The sequence below is a fragment of the Anas acuta genome, chromosome 12 (genome assembly GCF_963932015.1).
Source record: "Anas acuta chromosome 12, bAnaAcu1.1, whole genome shotgun sequence".
NCBI classification, from domain to species: Eukaryota; Metazoa; Chordata; class Aves; order Anseriformes; family Anatidae; genus Anas; species Anas acuta.
Window position 1 is genome coordinate 8,117,826 of NC_088990.1, and position 8,026 is coordinate 8,125,851.

General features: G+C 52.0%; 1 long non-coding RNA gene across 1 annotated transcript; it reads right to left on the bottom strand.

Moving 5' to 3' along the window:
* Nucleotides 1-425: 425 nt before the first annotated feature.
* Nucleotides 426-7,598, bottom strand: LOC137863260 (uncharacterized). Its single transcript, XR_011100782.1, has 2 exons — nt 7,462-7,598; nt 426-771 (listed from the first exon to the last, which is right to left on the bottom strand). It is a non-coding gene; the product is annotated as an uncharacterized lncRNA (long non-coding RNA).
* Nucleotides 7,599-8,026: the final 428 nt, after the last annotated feature.

The following is an 8,026-nucleotide window of genomic DNA, read 5'->3' on the forward strand; positions in this document are numbered from 1 at the left end:
AGCCTTTTCAGCTTGCTGGTGGAGTGACCCCAACTTTGAGACTGCTGCTCCAGAGCACCTACCGATGAACCTCTCTCTGATGGTTTTGGGGATAAGGACTATTTGGTTGTTATTTCCAGTGTGTTCTCTACACTGTGACATTTAGACGCTGAAATGGACGCAGTTTTGATTTTGGCCTGGGTTTACTTTTGTTTGTGAGTTGTTTGGTTTTTGCTGTTGTTTTGTTTTTTTCCTTTCTGAACAGAGAACAGAAAATCAGTCTAAAAGACAACAACAAAAAATAGCACCTGTATGGCAAGGACATGTGAACAGATGATCACTAAGGCTTAAATAATGTGGGGGTTTGCAAATATTTTCACCCAGAAGACAAGGTTCCACTCCCCATAAATAGCAGCAATTCAAACAGAGGGCTCAAGCTCACAAACACACGCGTGAATCACTGTTTTTATTCCTTAGTCACATTCGCTACCAAGTACTCAGGAACTCCAGCGCTTCCACTCCTAGCTGGGCTGGGAAAAGCAAAAGCGTAAGGCCAAATACTGACTCAGAGCAGCAAAGAAAAGCGTATATCGGACAGAAGAGCTTTTGAGAGCAGCTCTCCTTTCAGCCTGCCTGTTCCTGCTCGTCTTTGGTCTGAGAGCCTCGGCCAAGAGCTGAGATGATGGCTGGTTCCCAGCCCCGCACCAGGCAGGATCTGTGCGGCTTCTGGACCTTCTCTCCACATGCCGAGGATGGCGGCCACCACACAAGCTTTTCTTCCCACATTTAGCCCTGCAGAGGAACACCGTTGGTGGTTTTGGCATCAGTGAAAGCACGTCAAAAAAAAAGAAAGAGTTCTGGGGAGAGGAAATGGGGAGAAATGAAAGGGAAGAGGCTCGGGACTGTGTCTCTGTCACCAAAGGGACAAAGAGAAATAGGCAGTGCTAATTAAAGGGCATTCTCAACATTATGTAAAATGATTTGAGCAGCCCCATTAGCAGAAGAGCTGCCTGGTGCGCTGGGGGATCTTTGAACCTTTTCAGGTTCCAGCTGGCCCCATGCTGCTGCCTGGCTGCCCCCACAGAAGTGGGGCATTCAACCCCCAGCCCGTCAATAGGCTCGCCCACCATAAACCAGGCACCCCACGGCACACACTCCGAGATGAAATGCTCTCTTTGACGGCCAGGAAGAGTTTCTCCTCCATCCCAGGGGAGTTCCCCACGGGAAGGGTCTTCCAATGCCTGCTCCCCATGGAGGCACCTCATCCTTTGAGCCTGGCCAGCACTGATATATTGATATATTTTTCCACAGCCGTCCTGGGACTCATGGAGGCTGTGAATTCCTGTCCTAGCACACTTCTCAGAGCCAGTCTTCTTCCTGGCTGGTGCTGTAATGAAGGGTTGGAGGGACCCCTTACACCCTGCAGCGCTGCTGGCAGTGAGGGCCAGGAGCTCTCCGGACCAGGCGCACAGGGTTAATTTGTTCCCCAAGCACTCCGTCGACAAATTTTACAGGAGGCTGGGAAAGTAATGAAAATAGTCTGCCTTGCATGTTTATTTGAAAAATGCTATAAAACCCCCTGAATAATTTTCACACCGAGGTGATCTGCCCTGCCCTGCGAGGAGTAACTGAGTGGCTAACAGCCCTGGATGCTGCTTGCTGCTCCAGCCATGCCTCGGGGTTAGCAGCAGCCTGCTGCTGGCCCGGGGCTGCTCCCACCCTACAGGACCCCCATGGCACTTCAGGGAGTATGGGGCACACAGAAGGACCCTGAGCTGGAAGATCCCCAAGGGGTGACACGGTAGCACTGCAGCATCCCGGGGTGAGGACAAGGAGAAGATAAGGCAAGGGGAGACCAGGACTTTTCTTTTCCTTTCATGGAAAAAAATTGTGCAAGCATTCAGATGCAGGGAATTAAGTGTAATCCTATCTCCTAGCTGAAGCATTGTGGGGAGCTGGCTCTTCAGATGACATTCCCCAGGTTCTCCACCCTGCAGCTTGGCCGTTTGCAGCTCCAAGGAATCACAGATCCCGATATGCAAAGGGCCATCTCCTGCTGAAAGGCCAGAGGGACGTACGGGTACTCCTGGATTAAAGCATTTTTCCTCATAAGGCTCCACAGCAGCACAGATGTTCCTATAGCTGTTATCCTCCCTCTGTGGCTCTGGGGGTCAGTATTTCCCCCATGGCACTCCGATGCTTTTCCATAGGCGTTAATGGCAGGGGCATCAGCAGCTTTTTGGGCCAAGCAGCTTTACGTGGGCTCACACCACGATGATATACACCGAGAGGAGCCCAAGGAAAGAAGACAGGTCTCCTGCTAGCTGCTGGCCTTTCCCCTGGGGCTGGGAGTGGGTGGCAGTGCTTTCAGGGTAGGGCATGGGGAGGCAGAGAAAGCCTTCAGGGCGAGGGGATCCTCGCTCTGCAGCAGGTGGAAAAGCAAAAGAACTGGTGTCAAGGCCCTGACACCGCCCCACTGCAGACCTCCTGCCACACACCATGACAAAACCCTTCTTCTAAATGAGAAAAATATGAAACAAACACAAGCTTTCACTTGCCTTCACCTCCTTCAGACATTTGTCCCAGGAAAACAAACTCAGAATATTGACTTTATGTAAAAAATGTTCTCCTATTCTTGGCCTTTCAGGGCTTTTTTTTTTTCTTTTTTAATTATTCCAGTCGTCCTAAATGAATTAAGAATGGACCTTTCCACAGAGAAAATAAGAATAATTTTAAAAAGCCTAATTCTTGTAAATATGCCAGCTCTGTTGGCTTTCCCCGTTCCCTGTGTGCTGTGCCTGCGCACTTCCATGTAACTTTCTGTGGAGAGCTTAGCCTGAGAACAAAAATCCTATGTAAATATATAAACCAGAATCTTCTCTAATTAAGCTCTCTGGTCTTAATTGTTCCGGGAAGAAATGGCTAGGGAACAGCTGGAGACGCAGCGGAGGTTGGAGGTCCATCCTCTTCTCCTTCTGTCTCTCTGAGTCACGTTCTGTGCAGGTGACACCAGGTTAAATTCCTGAGGGGGTCCCCCAGGGGCAGACAGTCCCCAGGACAGCACGGCCAGCCTGGTGCCAGCTCTGGATGCTCCCCGTGTGTCCCGCCTGGGGCAAACAACCAAAACCTCCCCAAACTGGCTTTGGGGTGGGGACGGGAGGATCCGTCCCACCCCGCGGTGAGTTATCCAAGGTGAGTCAAACACACGGGGCTGACTCCACAAAAAAAAACAGGATTACACACGGGATTTGTACGTCTCTCTGCCCTGCTTTGGGCTCCCTTGTGCTTTTTTTTCAGGAGGAGCAGGGAAAGAAAGACGCATTCAGCCGCTCACCCAGCGGCGCGGCTCCAGCCCGCCAGCCCTCTGCCAGCTCAAGAGCGAGCACGACAGATTTTCGGCTGGAGAAAATCTCTCTTGGCCCGCACTGGCGTTTTCGCTTCTTTGGATGTGTTCCCCCAGGCTTTGCTTTCTCTCCTTTCCCCTTTTCATGCTAATTGTTGCGACGGAGCCCACAGCACGCAGGCGGCAGCGGGCGCAGAGCCGCAGCAGCACGGGGAAGTGGCACACGCTTCCCACGGCCCCGCTCCTGGAAAAGCCCTGCATGGACAGGGACGGTGCTCAGCTTCTGTCCTGAAACATATTCTGCATCTGGTTCCCTATCAGCAAGCACAAACTGGAAAATAAACGCCAACGTGGCTTTCCCCATGGTGGAAACCAGACCGTGTGGCAGACCAGACGTGAGGACGAGTGGGGGGAGTGTGCCAGCAGTATAATTTTCTTTTCTTTTTCTCTTTTCTCCTGCAATGTGGAACTGCAACATGACCAGCTGTTTGCCACGCTGTGGATCTCCAAAGCTGCAGTCTGCTCTGGGCACCACGATGCCCCCGGCAGCCCCTCTGGGCGTGCAGGCAGCTCGGTCGCTGCTGCAGCCATCCCACAGCCTGTTGTTACATCCATCAAATCTTAGCCAAAACCAGCATCCTTCCTGTGTGATCTCATCACCCTCTCCCTGTGGTTAGATATATTCCCTCCACATATGTAGGTAACAGGACAAACAGCCCCGGGGCTACTGTAAAAGAGAAGGAGGGAGCCACTTGTAAAGGAATATTGCCCTCATGTTTTACAAAGAGTAGCATGTTTGAAAGCTGACAGAAATAATAATAATAATAAAGATTTTACCCTCTTTTGGAGACATGATCTTTATCTTTAAGGTTAAGGATTTCCATCTGCTAAATTAATTCCCCAGGAGAGCCAATGTGCTTACTTCCACTGAGGGGCTCGAATCCCATGCCGATCTTTTATTCTAACAATTTCATTTCCTCCCAAGTGATCTGGAGCTCACATTATTTTACCTGATGGATATTGGCACAGGAGATGCATGCTTCTCATTAGAGCATGATGGAGAAATCACCTTCCTCAGTGGTTTCCTAAAACCCAAGCCAGCACCAGCTCCCTTTTCCTCAATTCACCGATACAGGTGTAGGCATACAATCTCCCTCTTTTGTTTTTTTCATTTGTTGTGTTTTTTTATCTTGTTGATGTTGTTTTGTCTTACTGGAAGCTGAAATTCTTGTTTTCTCTAATACATTAGCTGTGTCCTAGCGATCAGACCCGCAGCTGGCAGAAACCAGGGTGCCCCGCTTCCTCACCAGTTTGTGTCCCATTTGCATTTCACAAACGTTTTGCACTTCACATCCCTGTTGGGGATGTGCAGGAAGAACTCGGAGTATGCAGGGTGACCTTGCTCCATCCCTTTGCTGAATCTCTGCCAGAGCAGCCACGCAACACCAAATCCAACACTCCCCAGCTCACCTCACCAAACATACAACCAGACCATGATGGCTTTTGGACAAGGCCAGTGTGAAAGCAGGGAAGGATCAACACCCCAGAGGAAAGCTGCTTCCCTGCTTCGCTACTTGTGCTGGTGGGTAGACAGCTATTCTCCCAGAAAGGCACCGAGTCCCATTTGCTGTAATTCATATTTGTTGAATGCACACACTCCTCCAGCCACTGGGAGCTCACAAAAATATTTGCAAGCCTGATGATGGTCTACATGGTAGCCCAAAGAGCTGTTTGTGAAGGAAATGTGTAAGCAGAAGCCCTTTCTTATTGTCCTGTTTTTTAAATGCAAATCTTGTACAGTCAGGGGCTGGTTGCTGGTGGCCAGTCGATGAATTTGGAATCCCAGTAAAGAACTGACGTGGCACACCAGTAACCCCTGGGCTGGCTGGGATGATGCAGAAGCTCCTCACAATCATGTAGGACAATTCCTGCAGAAGAAGCTCAGTTCAGCGTGGCTGGAAGAGGTGTTCCCCCAACATGGCCAGGCTGTTCCCCCAAACACACAGCCCTGTTTCCACCCGTTTAGGGATCTTACAACCCTTTCTTCTCCCCCTGCATTTGCTACGTGCGTTTGCTTTGGCCGCCTGGCCCTGACCTCCTTTTCGTTCCTCGTTTTTGCATTCAATCCCTTCACAGAGAGCAATTGGCTCTCACACAGCTCCTCCCTTGTCTCCCAGCAGGAGCCGTACAGCGTGCAGGGCTCGGGGCAGCAAAGAGGGGAAGCAATGCACAGCAAGGAGCAGACCCAGGAGAGGCAGGACAGAGCGGAGGGGACTGATCCACGGGAACGCTGGCCCGAGGAGCTCCTCGGCTGCTGCTTTCCGTCAGCTTTCTGTTGTCCACTCCAGAGAACATCGTGTTTTTCTGGCCTCGCGACTGCCAGCCGGAATACAAAACGCCATGTTGTTCGCGGTGGGGTTTCTCATCCAGGGCTGGTTTTGATTATTTTTCTCCTGCGAGAAAACAAACCTCGCTGCTGTTTCTTTCCACTCGCAGCGCGTGCGTAAGCCGGTGTTGGCATGCCTTGGTGAAACGAGGCAGCGGTGGCTCGGTTTGTTTGCTCCTCTCCAGGAAATGCGGCTCGCTTGGGGCAGCCTGGCCCCGGCTCTCCCCCTGCCTCATCATGTAAATGCAGAGGCTGTGTGATGCAGCCAGGCTGAAATCTGTTACAGAGCTGGGCACGAGGGATTTGCCCAAGGAGAAGAAAAATCTCACTGCTGTGCAAGGCAGCAAGGAAACCTCGACAGGGTTAGGCCTGGTAGTGGTGGCCATTCGTACACCACGCTAGGCCGGGCTAAGCCTCGGGGCTCAGTCCAACCCTTTAACAGGTGCATTGAATTTAGCAAAAGAGCAGGATAATACCCCTCTCTTTCCTCCTCCAAGTGCCTATTGCCATGTACAATGCCCACCGTGTAATGCTGCCAGCTTTGTCCTGCAGGATTTTACACCAAACTCAGGTACCTCTGCTCACAGTGCGCCAGCTGCCTCTGAGGATGGGCTAACATCCATCAGGCCTCATGGCTAAATTCCTCAGGATGTCTTTTCAGTTCCGTTTTAATAAGCAATTCATAACGCATCTCGATTATTTTTACAGCTTTGAAGTGTCACGTTATGAAATAAAGCACTGCCAGCTGAAGGCACCCGTTGCTTATGGGTGCTGTACAGGGACCAGACCCCCCCCCGGATCACTCCAGGCTCAGAAATAAGGCACAGAGCTTGTCCCTGCTCTTGGGGAACTTTGATACCCACATCTCCTTTGCTCACTGCCTTTCTAAACCTCGGGTCAGGAAAACTGACAAGGCAGGTGTCTTTGGGAAGTGAGACGAAGGCCGCGGGTACCTGTGGCTGTGGCAGCCCGGCACTGGAGGAGTTAAGCTGTGGCAGCAGGCCTGGAATCCACAAAGGTGTGCAAATGGCAGCCAGCCCTTCAGATGTGCTGGCTTTGCCCAGGGGCTGCTAAATTCCTGCCTCTCCCCTTGCAGTTGACATCTCCATCTCCACCGGCCTGCTGGCTGCCTTCCCTGCCCGGCCTAGCTGGGAGAGAAAAATGAAACCAAAGATGACTGTGGGAGAGGGGAAAACGCTGCTGCTGCAAAGGTGGCTTCTGGCAAAGGAGGGCTGGCCACTTCATGGGACACTTCTTTTCTTCGGCCCTACAGACAGCTCCCACCCCGGCAGGCAGAGCCTCGGGGAGGATGGAAAAGTACCGGTGAGTGCAGGCAGCCCTCCTCCTGCAGGCACCGTGCACACACACACACACACACACACACACACACACACACACACACACACCCCATGCTGTAGATTTTGGCACTGGGCTGCCTTGGGTTGGACACATGTCCCTGCACCCTCTGGGGGTGTCGTGGGACGTCAGGACATCAGGCAGGAGCTGCTGCTAGTGGCACGGCATCGTCACCGGGCCTGGGGTTCTCCGTTGGCACGCAGAAGCAGCGTTATAAAGCTATAAAGTCCAAGTGGCCTCATCCTTTCAAAGATGTGAAAAATGGACCTTGGGCTGTTGCTGTTCCCATCCAACACCCCGACACCTACAGAGGATGAAGGAGGGGTTGCTTGGACAGCCCTGAGGTTTCTGAGCCTGTGCAGGAGAAAAATCAAAGCCATCAGCAACCCGTACAAACCTGCAAGCCCCAGCACCAGCAGATGCCCCAGAGGTGCAGAGCTCCGAGAGCTCTCCCTGCGTTTTGCAGTCGTGCCTTGAAAACAGGAGGGGAGCAATTTATAATGGAGCAGTGTCACCAGCTGGCATGTGAAAAGCATTTCCTCCCTGTCAACAGGCGGGAGAGAGACTGGAGGGAACTGTGTAAAACCAGATTTAGTTTGCCTTAGTTCATAAAACGCTTCCCCAGCCCAGCAGCTCCAGGACAGCTTTTGGGGTCAGGGACGCAGAGTGTCTCCCCTGAGCCAGCAGCTTCTGGATCCTGAGCCAGCAACCAGAGCCCTCAGCCCTGTTTGCAGCATGGTGTGGACCGGTCCCTGGGATAAGACTCATGTCAAGGCACGCCAAGCAGCATCGGAGGCATGCCCTTATTTTCTTAAGCTGATTCAGTGTAAGAAATCAGAGAATTCAGATCCCGTGTCAGGGGGCTTCGTGCAGCAACGCAGAGGGAGAAGAAGGGCTCTCCCCTGCCTCCAATGTGATTTTCACATTAGCTCCCAGCTCCTGCCCACCAGCCAAAAGGCAGG